General features: G+C 32.9%; 1 protein-coding gene across 1 annotated transcript in view; it reads left to right on the forward strand.

Annotated features, from left to right (window-relative positions):
- The first annotated feature begins 2973 nt into the window (after positions 1–2973).
- LOC106708223 (brain tumor protein) overlaps positions 2974–17892 on the forward strand; it is a 317131-nt gene continuing 302212 nt past the window's right edge. Inside the window, exon 1 of the mRNA XM_045683553.1 lies at positions 2974–3090. The gene's annotated coding sequence lies outside the window, so the exon portion shown is untranslated. The remainder of the gene's footprint in view (positions 3091–17892) is intronic.

Consider the following 17892-nt stretch of genomic DNA (forward strand, 5'->3'; position numbering starts at 1 on the left):
TATAAATATTTTATCTGTGGATATAGACTTTTGTTTTAACATTTAAAACCAAAATGATACATCTAAATATCTAATGTTAAGACTAAATGACATAGATTTCAGTTACTAATATTAAGATAATGGTAGTAATTCTTGATGATTCCTGAGTGAATCATATCTACCAATTGATTTGACTCAAAGATCGTGAGCTGGGAGAGGTCAGTGAGCGGCTCACCAAGGTCTTTGAAGACGTTCTTTGTTACAATCACAACTGTTTTACATTTTTAATATGCTAAATTTCTATTATTATTTCGATGGGTCCGACATTAACAATCATATCTTACAATATTATTATTTTGCACAATTGTGTGAGTAATGTTTTTAACTTATTTTCTTTATATTAAAAGGTGGCAAACGAGCAAACGGCCACCCGAATTCGCCGAAATAGCAAGGCGACCTTTGCCCATAGACATCCGCAAATGCAGACGCGTTGCCTACCTATAATCAACGGAGAAGGTGACGCACAGAAAGAGAATATTTCCCCTTTCTTTGCGTCCCCTCTTCCGCCAAATCCACTTCCCCTTCCCATCATTTCCTAATAGGAAAAGGTTGGGAAGGGAAAGAGGACTCGAATTAGGCCTCCGGTACCACACGCATCAGACGAAATGCGGAATTGCTCCCACTTCACGCCTGTCTTCTGTGTGGTCGTGGTATTGCACCGGTCGACCCGGTCAATTCGTGCACCTAACAAATATTGTTGTTGCGAGATCTTCTCCTTCTTCTTCTTCGTACTCTTCATTACTGAAGGTCGTGCTCATCTTGAATTGCCTTCACTGATGTGTCGACGAGCTTCTTCCACACCAGAGCGGTTATATGATATACCTTCTTCTTAAGAAGACTTCGATTTATGTGGAAGTACATTAAGAAAATAGAACACTGGAGACATATCCAATGGATAGAAATTAATATAATAAATGCTTGGACACTAGAATATCATTCTAAATACGTCTTCATACGAAGGGAAAATATACGTGGAGTTAAGTTTTAATCAACTCTATTTGCTTACTTTAAACTTATTAGCATTTTAACACATATTTCTTGTTAAAATTGTTTCCTAACACAAAAATTATATGTTTGCGTTTCATCTAAATTCACGTACGCGTTAAGTAGATTACATCCAATGAATTCTAAACAGTGGATTTGTAAGGATAACAAAAAAAAACTTTTACCATTTCGTATATAAAAACGAAATTAGTATTCCGATGTGATATATTTTTTTACACTTTCGTTTTCTTACGATTTTAATTCTGGGACCAACGTTGATATAAATTGAGTTAGGTTAGGAATAATGATAGTATACTTAACGACATTAACTACCTCGTAGGAATTCTACTAGAATTAGATTTAAGTATTTAGTAATTAATCGTTTATAATTCTAAGTTTCTACCCTTCTGTAAGCCAGAATTAAAAATGTTGTGATTAATTCCTACTAAAAAATTCGTTGTCGTCCCTCCAAGATAACCAATTTGTGATTTTGAGGTTAGGAGAACTCATGTTTGAAAGAGTCTTTCAAATCCAAATTAACCTTTTTAAAATACTATAAATTTTTCCTCAAAGTTAATTCAAAATAAATCTTCATGTCATAATAAAACTAGTATAACTCCAGTTCATAAGTAATACGATGATATAAAGCATAGACAACTAATATCTTTATGTATTTATTAAATACCATAAAGTGAATTTATACATAACGCTTCAGTGAGTGCAAAGAGAATATTAAAGTACGAATTCAAAGTAAAATTCATTTTGCTGTCCGTTGTGCTGACAGCGAGAGCGTTTCCATTCGATGTAACGTTACTTACACGAGGGCAGAACAGTGAGGCAATGTTGTAGGATAGTTGTAGTACTGCTAATTTTTGATTACCTTAAATTTTTAGTCGCTAAACTTTTGACTTATCAATACAATGTAATAGAGGTTACTACACTGGCACGCGTCGACGAAATTTTGTTCTTTCATCAACAAAACCGGTCGCTCGTAATTCATAACCTAATTGAGATGATCGTCGTGAAAATTTTAGGATGGTTACAATCCAAAGATTGGAATAAGGCATACTGTCAAAGCTGTCAATGGGTGTGGTATTAAACAATAGTACTCTTCTAATACACTATCCTACTGCACTGACTCACCGTTTCCGTCTAGTGTGAAACTAGTATAACGGTAGATAAGTTTTATGCACTATGTCGGAACGGTGTGTATTTTATATTCGTGCAATTTTAATGTGCACAGAATCAAAATAACAGGATAAAACTGGTTCACATTTAACACTAAATTTGTTAAAACAATATTGTTAGGTTATTACCCACATACCTCTCTATATTATGCTTTTAAAATAAGTAAAGATACAAGTATATAAATGTTATCAAGTATCAAAATTAGTTAAGGTAATTCCAGAAGGAAGAAAAAGATTCCAGAAATATACATAAAAAATAAACCAATTCAATTATTTCACCATAATTGTACTGAAAAATGTAGTGTGCAAATTAATAATTCAGTACAACCTAGTTTTGTATGAACCCTGTAAGTTCTGCGTTACAAATGGAAAAGCTTTCTTATGCATACAAATCATATACGAGGGAAAGAGATAGGTATAACTTTAACGTTCGCTTTTCCCGCGTCTTGCGACCGGCGTTTGTTTTTCGCTCAGTACTGTCCGTGCTATCGACGCGTTCGTTGTTTATCCTCGTAATACAGTGAAATAATAAATAAAATACGCTAAAATCCTAACCAATTAAAGCATAAAAAAGATTATCTGTACTCTACCAGTTGTTTAGATTGATTTGAAACCGATTTTGATTCGCAAATCTTTGTATTTCGTTTGATAAATTATTGTTTTGTTTTCGTTCCCTTTATTTAGCCGGGAAAACGCCGGCCGGTTTTGTAGCGTAATTAATTTTTTTCTTAAATACATAATTGATTCGTATTCCCTTGTTCGGTAAAACTTTAAAACGTAGTAAATCGTGTGTGTCAATTGTTTATTTTGATTGTGTTTTGTTAAGAAACAGAATTGTGATTGTCAACTACACGTGGTCGATCGATTTTCGTCCTGTCAGGTAAGTGATGGAAAAAAATATTTATTTATTTTTAATGGTAACTGGAATACTGGCTGGTGATAATAAATGTTTTTTTTTTCGACAGGAAAACGTACGATAAATTGTGTTTAACTTCCGTAGATAAACAGCTGTGTTGTATGCTACAGTTTGTCTGGCTCGATGTTTGCGTGACGTAATTTTCTCGTTATTCTGTATTTGGTTGCCACGCGTGCCTTGGTTACTCAGCTGTGTAATAATTTATGTTGAATCTAATAAGAAACACATACTTTTGATGTCATTGGCCCTATGGTTTGCCGGGAATGTTTAGAAACCCAATTAAAAATAGGGAGAAATTCTAAAAATTTAAAAGTAAAAATTCAAACTTAACAATTATTAATCAAAAGAATTTGCACAATAATTGTAAAGGTTTTTAGAAAATCGTTTTCTTTTGTGATATATTTGTGCAGTTAATTTCTTATAGATTTGCATGTTTTTTTTTTATGTCAAAAGCTTCCTAACATAAAGAAAAAATTGTCATATTTCTTTTAAATCACAATGAACTAAAAATTATAAACGTCTACCTACAAAATTAATTTATTACAAAGTTACAAATTGACGGTTAATTAAAAAAATAATTATATTTTCTTCTATTATGAAACTCACTTCACTTCCTTTATGTTTCAAATAGGCTATAAATGTAAAGACTGGTATTTACATTGTTATTTTATTGGCACAAGAAGGAAATGTATTTAAAAATGGCAAAGGAAGATATGAAATTAATTTAATAAATACTTTATTTATTTCAAATTAATTTAACAAACTGCATGCCTAATTTTAAATCATATTTCCCTTCCTACTCTTTTCTTAAATGGAATGGATGGGAAGAGGACTGCAACCTTCGCAGATTAAGGGTAGGTAACGCATCTGCAATTGCGGATGCCTATGGGTAGCGGTCATTTGCTTTTTATCACCTTATCTTATCTAATATATAAAATTCTCTTGTCAGAGTTTTCGTTCCCGTACTCCTCCGAAACGGCTTGACCGATTCTCATGAAATTTTGTGAGCATATTCAGTAGGTCTGAGAATCGGCCAACATCTATTTTTCCTTTATTTTTTTTAACTGCGCGCGGACGGAGTCGCGGGCGACAGCTAGTAATGTATAAAAAAAACTTAAAGGTGGCAGAATTAGTTGCCTGGCTTAATTTGCGCATTAACGTATAACCTTCAAGCAAAGTCGCAGTCGGTCGTTAGTATGCAATAAATAACTAGTTAAGCCGACCTAGAAGGGAATCGATAAGGTATACAAAGACTATTTGACTCCAACTGATTAAAGTCTTGGCAGACTGTTTGCCCCCAATTGCCTTTACCTTGTTGGGGCCGGAATTAATGCTTTTTTAATATTATGTATGTTTGAATAAATATACTACTGTGACGAATCATACACCTCATTCATTGTTCATTACATATAAATTGAGTAATTTTTGCGAAGGTTGTAAATGTAGGTTCTAGGTAAGGTCTTTATTTTCGGAAAAGTCACAATTATTTTATATTTAGTGTATTTCTAGACGGTTATTATTTAATCCCATTTTTTTCTATCTTAATTAACATTATGAATTCGAATGTTTGGATGGATGGATCAATGTTTGTTTGAAAGTATCTCCAGAACGGATTAACGAATCTCGATGAAATTTGGTATAGATGTAGATCATAATCTGAAAGAACATAATATGCTACTATCATGTTTTTTTAATCCCGCGCGGACAGAGTCGGTGATGACAGCTTGTTGTTTTATAAGATTTTGTTTTTCTGTGTTATATTTTAGTGCAAACTTTAATTAAGTTTATGCCATTAAAGCCACAAAAGCGTTTTTTGTATTACATTAAAATTTTCCAATTCTATAGATGAAAGTGAGAACTTTTATTTTTACAATAAAATTTTATTTTGGTAAAGTTATAAAAATAAATGCAATATTAGTCAGACAATTCTGTCTCCAATTATATTATTTAACAATATACGCTACGTTCAGTGAAACTGTACCTTAAATTGTATTATACTGTACGTATACAGTAGAATTTGTAATTCTAGCTGAGATTAGGACAAATCTCCTGTCGACGAGGGATACTGGTACCGTCCAGAATGGAATATGTAATGCTGTATTAACTAACTAAATAACTAATAACACTAAAGGCCCATTTACACTATACCAGTTTCTAGTACATGCTAGAGCGATAATTGAATGCAATATTTCGCACATTATTTACTTGTAATAATTATAAGCAAAAGTTGTATTGACTATATTAGATATTTATTACTTGAATTTAATTGTACGCAAGAGACAAGCAACTTGCATCATGTAAATGGACATTTAGTCTATTGTATGAATGAAATGAATGTACTATGAATATAGCTTGACCATGAAAATGGAGAACCTCAATCGCCTCCTTCATATTATCACCTCCATATTATAAGTACCTATGAAGACAGAAATTATTTTTATTTTATTTCGCAATATGATGTAGGTGTTTTATATTTCTGGTCCTAACTTGATAACATCTTACGCGTTTTTCTGTGTAATTCGATAACAGAATCAGTTTTAGAATAAAAAAATTCAAAGTTAAAAAATAACAATTCCAACGATAAATTAAGTTTTTCAATGTCACAACTTCGAAATTTTGCAAATACTTTACAAAGAAAACTTTGAAGTTCATTTTACTTCAACGATTTTTAGATCATTAAAAAAAAAAATAGTTGTCGAAACATCTGTATCCAAAATTTCGGTTGACAGGTCATGCGTTTTAAAAAGTCTCTGGATAATATGTCTGTGTAAAAAATGTTTCGGAAATGGAAACCCGATGTTGAAGTTATATTAAAATTGAATCCATAATAAAGAAATAAAATTACGTACTCATTTAAAGCCATGTGTTATTAAATAATGTAATGGATCTGTTTTAAAAACAAAAAGAAAGTCATTCTTTTGTTTCGTATAATTTTAATTGTCGCATATCGTTTTTCTTTTGTTCTCATGTCATTATTTTTAAATCGAACAAGCATTAAATTAAGATAAATAAAGATCTTTTATCGGTAAAATATTATTATGTAAAGTATATAACAATGTTCAACTGTTTTTCCTCTACCAAAAGTAAAAAATCAAAACATTACATAATAATAAAAAAGTTTAAATAGTACATTATTGAAAATCATTACAATTAACTGAAAACGTTTGACCTAATTACTGGAATTTTAACATAAACTGACTGACTACCCTTGTGGAAAATAGGAATGAAAGTGCTTAACTATTCTGAGTCGAAGCCAAATACTTTTTATAAAAGAAAGAAGAAAGTCCATGAGGTAATAACTTAAGACAGATCAGTAAAAGTTCATTTGAATATAAGAACAACTCGACTAACTTAGTCACTTAATAGTTACTTAAAGACTAGGTTGGTATAGCTATTCCCTAATGATCACTCTGAGTATAACAGTAACCACTGAAGAATTGTATTGCTCAAGGAAAACCACACCTCACTCTTCAAAATTATTCAAGCTGTTTACATATATACATAACCGGGAAAAGTGCGAATAGCCCAATGGTTAAGATTATGGATTACCGATCGTGTGGTCATGGGTTCCAATCCCGACATTCATCTAATTTTGTATACCGTATTCTCGTACAAGTTTCGAACTTACTTTAAATGGTTATAAGAAATTTAACATAAATCTGGTTTATTCGGTTAGTCTGGAATATAAAGATCCGATTCGTACATCCATATGCGTAATACAAGCTCAGTTATTTAGGTTAGCATCTTCATTTAAGTGAATACGATGAATGCTGATTGAATCATTCCTTCAGGATTGAACTGGTTCTTTCTTGTAATGAGAGATTTGATCATATCTTGCTCTTTCACAACGTCACTCAGTCATCCAAAAAAAAGAAGGGGCACCTTAGTGTAGATGTAGAACTCTGAGTGCAATTACTGATACATTTGTCTAAAACAAGAACTATTAATGAGATTACTAATTATGGAAATTGAAATGTTAACATTTTTGAATTTTTTCTTAAAATTACAATTAAAGAACAGTTTATTTTCAATTTCATTTCATTGTAATAATCTTACTAATATTACAAATGCGAATGTTTGCATGGATGGATGGATGGATGTTTGTTTGAAGGTATCTCCACAACGGCTCAACGGATCTCGTTGAAATTTAGCATAGATGTAGATCATAGTCTGGAAGAACACATAGGCTACTTTTAATGTTTTTTTTAATTCGCGCGGACAGATTTGATATTTGAGATATAATTATAATATAACAGTTCGAAGTCTAATAATCACGAAGCTATTTGAGTGTGTTAAACTTGGGTTTACACTGCTAAAACATGTGGTCAGAAACATCGTAAAAATTTACTAAAAATATCGTACATTAGCAGTTGCCCGAGACTATGTCCGCGCGAAATTAAAAAATAATCTAGTAATTAATAGCCTATGTCACTCGGGTATAGTGTATCTTCTCAACAATGAAATAATATTTCAAATCGGTTCAGTAGTTTAGGAGCTTATTCGATGAAAACAAACAATATAATCTTTCCTCTTATCTATATATATAAAAGAAAGTTGTGTTAGTTACGCCATTTATAACTCAAGAACGGCTGAATCGATTTGACTGAAAATTGGTGGGCATGTAGCTTAGAACCTGGAATAGGACATAGGATAATTTTTACCCCGTTTTCAATTTTTTATTCCGCGCGGACGGAGTCGCGGGTAAAAGCTAGTATTTAATATTAGTATAGATAAAATAAGGTTTACTTTATAAAAAAAATTAAGAACTTTTGTAATCCAAAAATCCAGTAATAAATTTAAAAACGGTCCGCAATCTTGAATGGATTAATTTGATTCAAATTTAAACCTATCGTAACATGAATCAGACAAAAGAATACGTCAGGAACATTCTCGCAGGAGTAGGAATATTTAACACTGGAGTAGGAACATTCCGGAGTAGCGTAGGGTGTTACAAAGTCGGTCGCTGGGCTGATAAGAGTCGTGTTATTCTGTTTTATCCGCTTATCGGCTCGGAGCCCCTTTGTTCGCACGATCACCGCCGACACGTGACCGCCTTTTGTAACCCGTACAACACGCAATACGCATACTATGAATACAGTTTCTATTTGCTGGTTATGATAAGCGACAAGGTTCTTAAATGCGTAGTAGTGACCGGCACTAACAAGTATGTATGAAAAGTTTATGAGGTGTGAGATTATGTCTATCGATTTTGTGCTCGTGTTCCTTAGGGGTGACTTAGTCGGACAAATCTTAACTAAAAGACTGTTTAAGTGACCATCGATTGTAATTCTTAACGCAACGCTAGAGAATAAAGATCAGCGTCTTTTATTCCCATTTATTATACAATTTAATAATACAAAAAAAGTAGATTCGTATTGGGGAGAAAAACTTAAAACTCCAAGTAGGTGGTGCTAGCGCCAAGAATGGGTTGCCATCTAACAGTTTTATATGTCATTCTAACGATTTAAAAAATGAATTCCTTTTTTAAATTTTTTGCTATTAGTAATTTATGATCTATATTAAAAACTAGCTGTCGCCCGAGACTGTCCGCGCGGAATTCAAAAAACGTAATAAGTAGACTATGTGTTCTTCCAGACTGTGTTCTACATCTGTGCCAAATTTTATCAAGATCTATTGAGCCGTTCCGGAGATACCTTCAAACAAACAGCCATCTAAACATTCGCATTTATATTAGTAATATATACGTACGTTTTTATTTTTTGATTGGAATTTGACGGAATTCTGTAGAGTACTTTGAATATAAAATAAAGTCTTTTTTTTACATTTCTAGTATATTTAGTACTTTTCATCATACTCTCATCTTCTATAGTAAGCAAAAAAACAGTTTTTATACCCATTGACGATATATCTTAATTAAATTATTTCTCCGTTTACCCGCCGCCGCCGCTCCTTTGAAAGCCGTGGCAACATGGCTTACACAAGGCGATCAAAGTTACGACACTTCCTCTGTAGTTTTGCTATTGTTAGGCTTTTGAAGGTCCGCTATTGAGGTCGCTGAGCTGATAAAGTACTTACTAAGTTGTACGTTTAATTATAAATAAATCAATAAGGAAAGCAAAGATAAGGAAGACTGCAATTTCCATGAAAATAATAATTTGCTTACTCTCGTAATTGTTATGGTCGAATTAAATTTGATTTAATTTTTTATTTAATCCAAGAAATTAAGATATTTTGTAAATGAAATACAACGAGAGTATATTTGTACAGATTTCCTTTACAAGTCTTTACATTAACATCTTTTGTCTCTTTGGTGTCATGATATGCCGAATAGTGACCTGACCTTGAAATCTCTCAATTTTTTTAAGGTATCTCCAGAACGAATGCACGAATCTCACAGAAATTTGGCATATATGTAGTCATAGTCTGGAAGCACACATAGGCTACTAATAACTTTTTTTTTAATTCGCGGAGCGGACGGAGTCGCGGGCGACAGCTAGTATCGAATAAATATCAAATTGCCTACAAAGTTTTACTACAAAAGGAATCTTATAAAAGGTAAAGCAACAGCTTTTGTAAGCGATGATCCCAACAAAAGCATCGAATCCCGCCGTTAATCTTAACGTCAAATAATAAGAGAGAATTGAATTATTCAGTTGTTCGTTCATCTTCAAAATGTATCCTATTTATAAATAATTTTATTGTTCCTTCTCTCGTCTCTTAGTCCTTTAATTCTATTTTTGTAGGCACTGAAAAAAGCAACAGGTTTCTTAGAAGAGTCTTACTAATATTATAAATGCGAATGTTTGGATGGATGGACGGATGGATCCGGAACGGCTCAACGGATCGTGATTAAATTTGGCACATAATCTGGAAGAACACATAGACGACTAATTATTTTTTATACTCCGCGCAGACGGAGTTCCAGATGACAGCTTGTTTTTCATAAAGCAAACATGTTTTTTTTGTTTCAGCAAAGGTAATCAGATTGCTTAAATATTAATAAAAGAGAAATGCACGTATCCAGGCCTACCTCAATTTTATATCAGAACAAGAAGAAATGAAATTGATGTCATATATTCAGGTCTGGAATACTGGTGTGGTTCCTGAATATCAGTTTTGGATTTGAATTGAAAGATCATTAGATTTATATTCATCTACAGAAATTCCGCCAAAATTATGAATAATAATAATTTTAGAGTCAAACAGGTTTTATTTGTTCTGTCGGTGTCAGTTCTATATAATGTATATTTTCTATCAAAGGGCCCGTTTTGTAAGAATCGTGCATCACCTTGGTGTCATCCGCTCACGTTCGAAACCTCCGGAACCTCTCACTCGATCGCAACCTTTACTTAACTTACGCAATACGATTGTCTTCGTCGTAACAACAGCAGATGCCTGACCTGAATGTTTAGTATTGTTTGTGGGATAATTGTGTTCATTTCTGTAATCATGTTACTTCTTATGTCGAATTGTGTTTATTGATTTTTTCAAATTTCAACTTAAAAAATTGTCTAGCTTTAGTATGACTGGAGATGTGTGTGGAGATTAAATTTCACTACGCTAATTCTGTGAGAATTTCTATTGTATTTTGGAACACTACTGTGAATTCCTACAGTGGTGCGTTTTGAATATTATAAAAAAGATTACATTTAAAGCATTTCAAAACAGAGTGCAATATATTTTCGGTACCGTAACGTTGGTTTAACTTTTGGTTCTAATGTTCAATTATAATGTTTATCTTTTAGCTTGTTCATGATAAGCATTGCATAACACTGTAATATACAGCTCGTACTAAGAAATACGTGTAAAGAATATTGAAGGTAATATACTCGTAAATACATTCAACTCGGAGCGTCAGATGAATAAATTGTTTTGTTGTGCAGACAGACCTTATAAGTCGAGGCGACCGTGGTCTTGACTGTGAACTGAGTGATAAGCAGATTAGGAAGTAACACAGTCTGCGTCTTGATTTCTAAAGATATAAACATAGTTCAGTTAGTATACGATATGCTGGTATAATATTACATTAGAGCGCTGATTTAGAGACGTAATGATTTCTTCAAGTAGCCTTTTATAAGACGTTAAGACTTACCCATTGATATGTGCAACGGTAAAAAGAAGTACAGAATCATTGCAAGCCTGGAATCATGATATCAACAAGAGAGGGGACTGATTTAATTTGTCAAAATTTCAAAGCTTATTCGATTAGGGTAATATCACAAATACCCTGATCGAAAGAGCTTATTATTGTTTTGTTTCTAAAAACTACTTTTAATTTGGATTGAATATAAAGTGTTTTAAAATAATGTTTATGTAAGTGTAAACTTTAATAAACCCTGGTTTATTCACCCGAGGGTCGTACGCGCTAGTGTGAGCTGGTTTAAACCAGTTCATGCGGTCAAAGTTGAAATTTTGCACTCAAACCTTCCGACATGAAATACAGCATGCATAATGGATTATGACGCAGCGACGTAGAACGTTAGGGGACTTAACGTACGATAAACAAAGCGTTACAAAATGCTGTTAACATGGATTTGAAAATACATATTTCGTCAATAAAACTGTAAATAATATTTCATACAATTTTAATGATATTTGTCTGAAGTTTTTAACGTGGAAGCCTATGATTTGACATAATTTACATTATGTTTTTATAATTCTTTATGAAAATTAATTTTAAGTACTTAATGTTTTCTACAGCACGTTAATCGTAATATGAGAATGCAGTGGTATAATGTATGTTTCTAATATAATAGTTTAAAAATTATGACAGTTGTATTTGGAACACAGTTACCTCTTTATTTTTTTAATTCCGTTTCTGTAAACAAAGGTATTTTCAGAAATTAGCATCTGATTAACATCAGTCACTGGGTACTTAGTGGCCGTAGGGCCTTATGAATATTAATTACCTTTTGGGCATTGAAAGACGGATGAGTTAGGCGGGAATATGTATAGTGCTTTAACTGGAAACCTCTCACTTAGGGAATGTTACGATAAGAAAGTAGTGGTTTTTTATATTAAAAATTGGCAAAAGAGTAAGCGGCCACCTAAAATCGCCCAAAATAAAGAAGCGATCACTGCCCATAGACATCCGCAATTGCAATTGCCTACCTTTAATCAAAGGAGGAGGGGCGTACAGATAGAAAATAGTTGCCCTTCATATGCAACCCCTCCTCCATCAAATATCCATCCATTGTAAGACAAGGGTGGGAAGAGGAAAGGAGTAAACTTAAGGCTCCGTCACCTCACTCATCAGATGATACACGGAATTGCTTCCACTCAACGCTTGCCTTCTGTGTGGTCGTGGTATTTCACAGGGCCAGTTAGCCAATTCGTGCATCAGATGTTGTTATTGCTGGCGTCTACCACTGTTTGTGCAGTACCGGTGCATCTTTGTAACCAATATCAACTACCATATCTGAATTCATTCGCTTCTAACGCATATCATTTTTAAACAATCTATCCATACTTTCTTTTATACTATATGTTTATTTGATTATGTGATTGTTATTCATTTAGTTTTCACATAAAGTGGGAGCCTCTTTAATATTTACTTATTTAAACATAATATTGCTCTTTTTAATAAACAATGTAATTTTCCATACTAATAATATAATGTGATAAACACATAACGATTATTCACACACTATGTACCTATATACTTAATGTTTGTTCAGCTGACTGAAAATAGAGTTGTTACATCCCATCTTTTCCTTATGTTACACTTTAATATAGGACTTATACATTATTAAAATCGATTTTTTTATATTTGAATCCCTAGTTGAAGTAAACAAATATCATGTCCTATATCTTGATGTTTAGCAATTGTTTAAAAAGTGAGTTTCCACTGTTTGTGTACTTCAATGAAAGAAAGAGATGATTATATTTTTATACATGCGTTTATGAATTTAAACTCCCGGTTCGCAATCGGGTGCGCAATAAAATTTGTTGAAATTACATCTTTGGTTAATTCCAATCAATATTATTGTGAAAGTTATTATAATTTTAAAGAGGTGACCTTTATGTAAAAGGCAATAAAATTATTTATAAATAAATGGTTACGTTAGGTATCAGACGTAAACATTTTACGCGTTCGACCTTGCTTCACTTGGTAAAATACAGTTCAGTCTCCGTTTACACGATACATTGGGGAATCAAATTATTTATATCGCAAAAATTACGCTAGAATGGTACACTGCTAGAATATTATAATAGTTAACTTATGTGTCAATTGGTCAAATATAGAAATATATAAACTGTCAGACGTGGCTCTATCTGCTTGGAATTAAATAGTAATGTTTTTTTTTAGACAATGCTCTACATCTGTACCAAATTTGAGATCGCCAGATCCGTCTGAAGAGTGTTGTGCTGGACGCCTAATTTTAGTCCTCTTTCCTTTCCCACCCTTTTCTTATTACGATAGGATGGGAAGGGGAAATAGATTTGGCGGAGGAGGGGACGCATAGGAAGGGGAAATATCCTCTTTCTGTGCGTCACCTTCTCCGTTGATTAAAGGTAGGCAACGCATCTGCATTTGCGGATGTCTATAGGCAACGGTCGCTCGCTATTTCAGTGAATTCAGTTGCCCGTTTGCTCTTATGCCACCTTTTGATATAAAAAAGATCCATTAAACCGTTTTGGATATACACCCATTCAAACTTTCGCATTTACTTACATATAGGTACAATATTAGTAAAATAAAAGTTTCTAATGCACTAGACCGATTGCAATGATACTTTGGTGGGTTGTGCTGATACGAGAGGAGGTTAGGATCAAAATTTTCGCTTTTTCGGCGAATTCCGGTGGCCGCAAGCTCGTTTGTCAACTCTTACTAAAAAAATAAACAACAGATGTATACTTCACTTATTCATTCAAATAAATACCAAAATATTATAATTTAATATGCAAATATACATAATCCGAATCATGTTAACATGTTTAAAAATTCATACATTATGTTCGTTTACATGTGAATATGTAGTTACGAAACTAACACAATTACTAACTGACGCGGCAGAGCCTTTAAAAGCGTCGGAAACACAAACTTAAGTTACTGTTGAGCTTAAAGCTCTCAAATTAAATTATTCAAATCAACGCTCCACTTTGGCGACGTGACTCCCCCGCGATTTGGCGAAAGCAAATCTGCGCCAATCAGTTTCTGTGGCAATTATTGTTATGAGCAATATTATATTTTACACTTAACCAAAGATGTATTTAGAATTTTACTAGATACATTGCCGGTCTTTGAGAAAAAGTTTCTGCAGTTCTTCTAGTGTTGCGAACGTCCACGAGCATTGTTCATCACCTCGGTGTTCCCGCCACTCGTTTGCCCCCTTTCTCGTATACGAGACATAACTAAATCAGTGATTCTGTTCGATAATAAACAAAATTAGATTCCACTTTATTTGTTCGCTGCAAAAATATATACCCAAAAAAATTAAATAAATGCTACGATATTACGTGCATCACTTGCGTTAACTCTATACCTCAGGTGCAGGAAAATGCCAGAAAATTACACAATTTATTTTATACCCCGCTTTTATATTTCCAAGTTTTTTCCACGTAATAATTAGCAGATAATCAAAAATAAATAGCGCGTGTTAAAACGTGTTTGTTTAGCGGTACATCAAAGAGCTTTTCATGCAGCCTGTTTTAAAAACTAAAGTGTATTTGTATTACAGCCATCCTCGTTTTATTACAGCTGTGTCAATATCCATTTCCCCTTCACAACGCGACTGATGTTGGCAATTGAAAACGTTTGTGTATTTTTCATCGCGCGGTTGCATTGTTTGGTCGCGAACGTAACTAGTACTTAATGAGCAATGAATAACATTTACATCTTTTAATTCAGTTTATTCGATGCGAAATTGTTGCTGTACTTTTTTGTAGTTTTACAATGAATTTAAAATTGTTGTTGTCTTTACAATTCATTTATAATGTTTCTATTGTTATACTTCCTTAGCATATCCGGATTTAATGTTAATTTCTAATAAAATGACATTGTTTTTCGCGGCCACATAATGTTTTTACGTTAGTACTTTCTATTGTGATAGCCTGTAGTCTAAACAGCATTGCGTTTCAGTTAACGTCTAGTTATAATTTTGCGTTGCGACTGAAGAGTTCATAGACATGTTATAATTTTTGTTTCCCTCTAAAAGATATACGTAACTTTTCATCGTCACACAAAATGCATATTTAATCGTTAGTACCAACTTAAAAAGTCAACCCGCAGTAGAATATTTAAAACAAGAGAATCGAGATAAAATCCCGGCTTTTAACCTTTGAAAAGTTAACAGTCGAAAAGTTGTGAATTTTCGCCAACTCCAGATACGAAGTTTTCGTAAGTAAATATGTATATGTAAATATAGCTGGGTCATGTAGTTAGCCTCGAGGAATTACGGTTGATGTGTAAACTTTGTATTAAATTGTTAATAATGAATTTATTTAAGACTAGCTTTCGCCCGCGACTCGTAAACTCTCATAAACTTCAATTGTAGCCTATGCATTCTTCCGGACTATGTTTTACATCTATGCCAAATTTCAGCGCGACCTGTTGAGCCTGGAGATATCTTCAAATAAACATTTATATTATTAGTAAGAGTAAGATTAATATGTTTTGTAAAATTAAGAACACGATACTAAGATTCAACTCCCAAACACCGAGGAGCTCTGAGACAACTCTAAGTTAGTAATTAGGCCTTAGTCAACAATCCTGGTTTAGTGCGGGTTGGTGGACTTACACACATATCTTTGAATTTCTTTCACGATATGTGAAGGTTGCATCGCGTTTTTCTTAGACTTTAAAGACCTCGGGGAACTGAGGAGAAATACAAATATTTTTTAGTTAACCAGTTGATAAACGATTGCACCTTTATATGAAGATTAATATCCGAAAAATAAGTGAATGCCCGTACAAATGTCCAAATAGAAATAAATTTCTTTTATTCAATTTATTTTCTGGTTTGAACTATAAATAAAATCGTTAAGATATTTTTTTCTTTAACGAGAATATTATATGGTACCTTCTTAAATGAAACATTTCTCAATACATTTAACTTTGACCTTTTTCAAGAAAGGACATCGCATTTTTTTATTAAATTATTTCCGCAATTAGAATTCTTGGAATTATAATTATAATTATCTTATTATTGATTGTTATTTATATCTGAAGGTCATATAATCATGATAAAATACTTGGAAGTCTGTATTTTTATCACTACATTTTTCATCATCATCAACCTGCCCTTACCCCTATGGAGGGTCGGCACAGTACGTACTACTTCTCTATACATCTCTATCAGCCGTCATATCTGAATTTACCCCCTTCTTACGCATATCTTCTTTCACACAATCCATCTATACTTTCTTTGGTCTTCCTCTACCTTTATAGCCATCCACATTCAATCTCATTTTGTTTATGTGATCATCATCATTATTATTATTTTAATATATATTTGCAAAAAAAGACGCCTAGAATTATGTGCAAATTCAATTAACGGTATTAATGAGGGTCTGACATTTATAAAGGTAATAATAAACCACTTTCTTTTGGTGCCATTATCCTTAATTCGAAGGATCTTGGTCGTTGAGTAGTGAAGCTTATCTATAGATATATTAGAGTAATTGTTTCTTCTTAACTTGTATTAACGTAGTCGTTTTTATATATTTAACTAACGTAATAAATTTGACATTTTCTTGATTGTACTTAGCGAAGCATTAAGTCCCCTAGTTATTATATTTATGTACAAAAATCCACACTAAAGGTTTGCTAAGTTACCAATTAAACTTATACTTTTAGTTTGGAAGTATTTCTTACATGTTTACACATTTGTAATAAAGCGACTAAAATATCAAAAGTTTCTTTCTAATGGAATTGCTAAGTGAAATTGGAGTTGAATTAACATATTCTTCGAATTCCGGAGCTGTAGGAGGCGTTCATTCAGTTACGAATGAACGGAATGGGAGCGAGTGAATGAATGAATTAAGGGTGTTAAGAATGTTAGGTGACGCGGCCTCGTTATGGCAGTCTCAATTGACAGTTTGCATTGACTGAATTTGTCGTGTTTCCTGTTTTGTTTTTATTTCACAAGATAATCTGGAATCTTGTTTGAAAGAGACGGTACAAGTATTTTTTAGCTAGGAACTACCAAATGGAAAAACAATACGTGTATTCTGTACCTTATAAATAAACAAATAATTAAATATGTAAAAAGCTTCTTGTCTTCAATTCTTCTTGGTTAAGTAGCAAAAATTGTTATAAAATCTAATTTAAGTAAAAAATTTGAGTAACTTAATAATTACAAAGTTACGTGCTAATTTCAATAAAGAAAGGATCCTGGAGTAAATCCAGGACCATTGTAATTAAGGGTGTGTCCACACTGGACAGTTTAGCGCGATTCCGACGCGCTCGTCTGGATTAGTACGCTGTAATTCAATTACACGAAGGACATTTCGCACTCTTTTCCCCAGATTGAGACACGCCCTGCAATAAATAAAACACGACTTTATTGCTCGTAAATAGACGCGACATAAAATTGAATTATACACAAGTTTTTGTTTGGGTAACTGTGAAAATCCGCTACCGAAATTTTGGCATTAAAACATATTGTTAACTTTGTTTTTTTTTTGAAAGAGAAAGAGAGAGAGAGAGAGAAAACAGTAAAGTTTTGTACAAATGTTTAGATAAAGGAGGCATAGTATTTTAGTGCAAAATAAATAATATGATAGTTGTGGCTTCGAAAATGACAAATTAATTTTGCAGAGATAGAAAACGAATCTTTACGTTTATGATTCTACTAGCTTTTG

The sequence above is a fragment of the Papilio machaon genome, chromosome 22 (assembly GCF_912999745.1).
Source record: "Papilio machaon chromosome 22, ilPapMach1.1, whole genome shotgun sequence".
In the NCBI taxonomy this organism is placed as follows: domain Eukaryota; kingdom Metazoa; phylum Arthropoda; class Insecta; order Lepidoptera; family Papilionidae; genus Papilio; species Papilio machaon.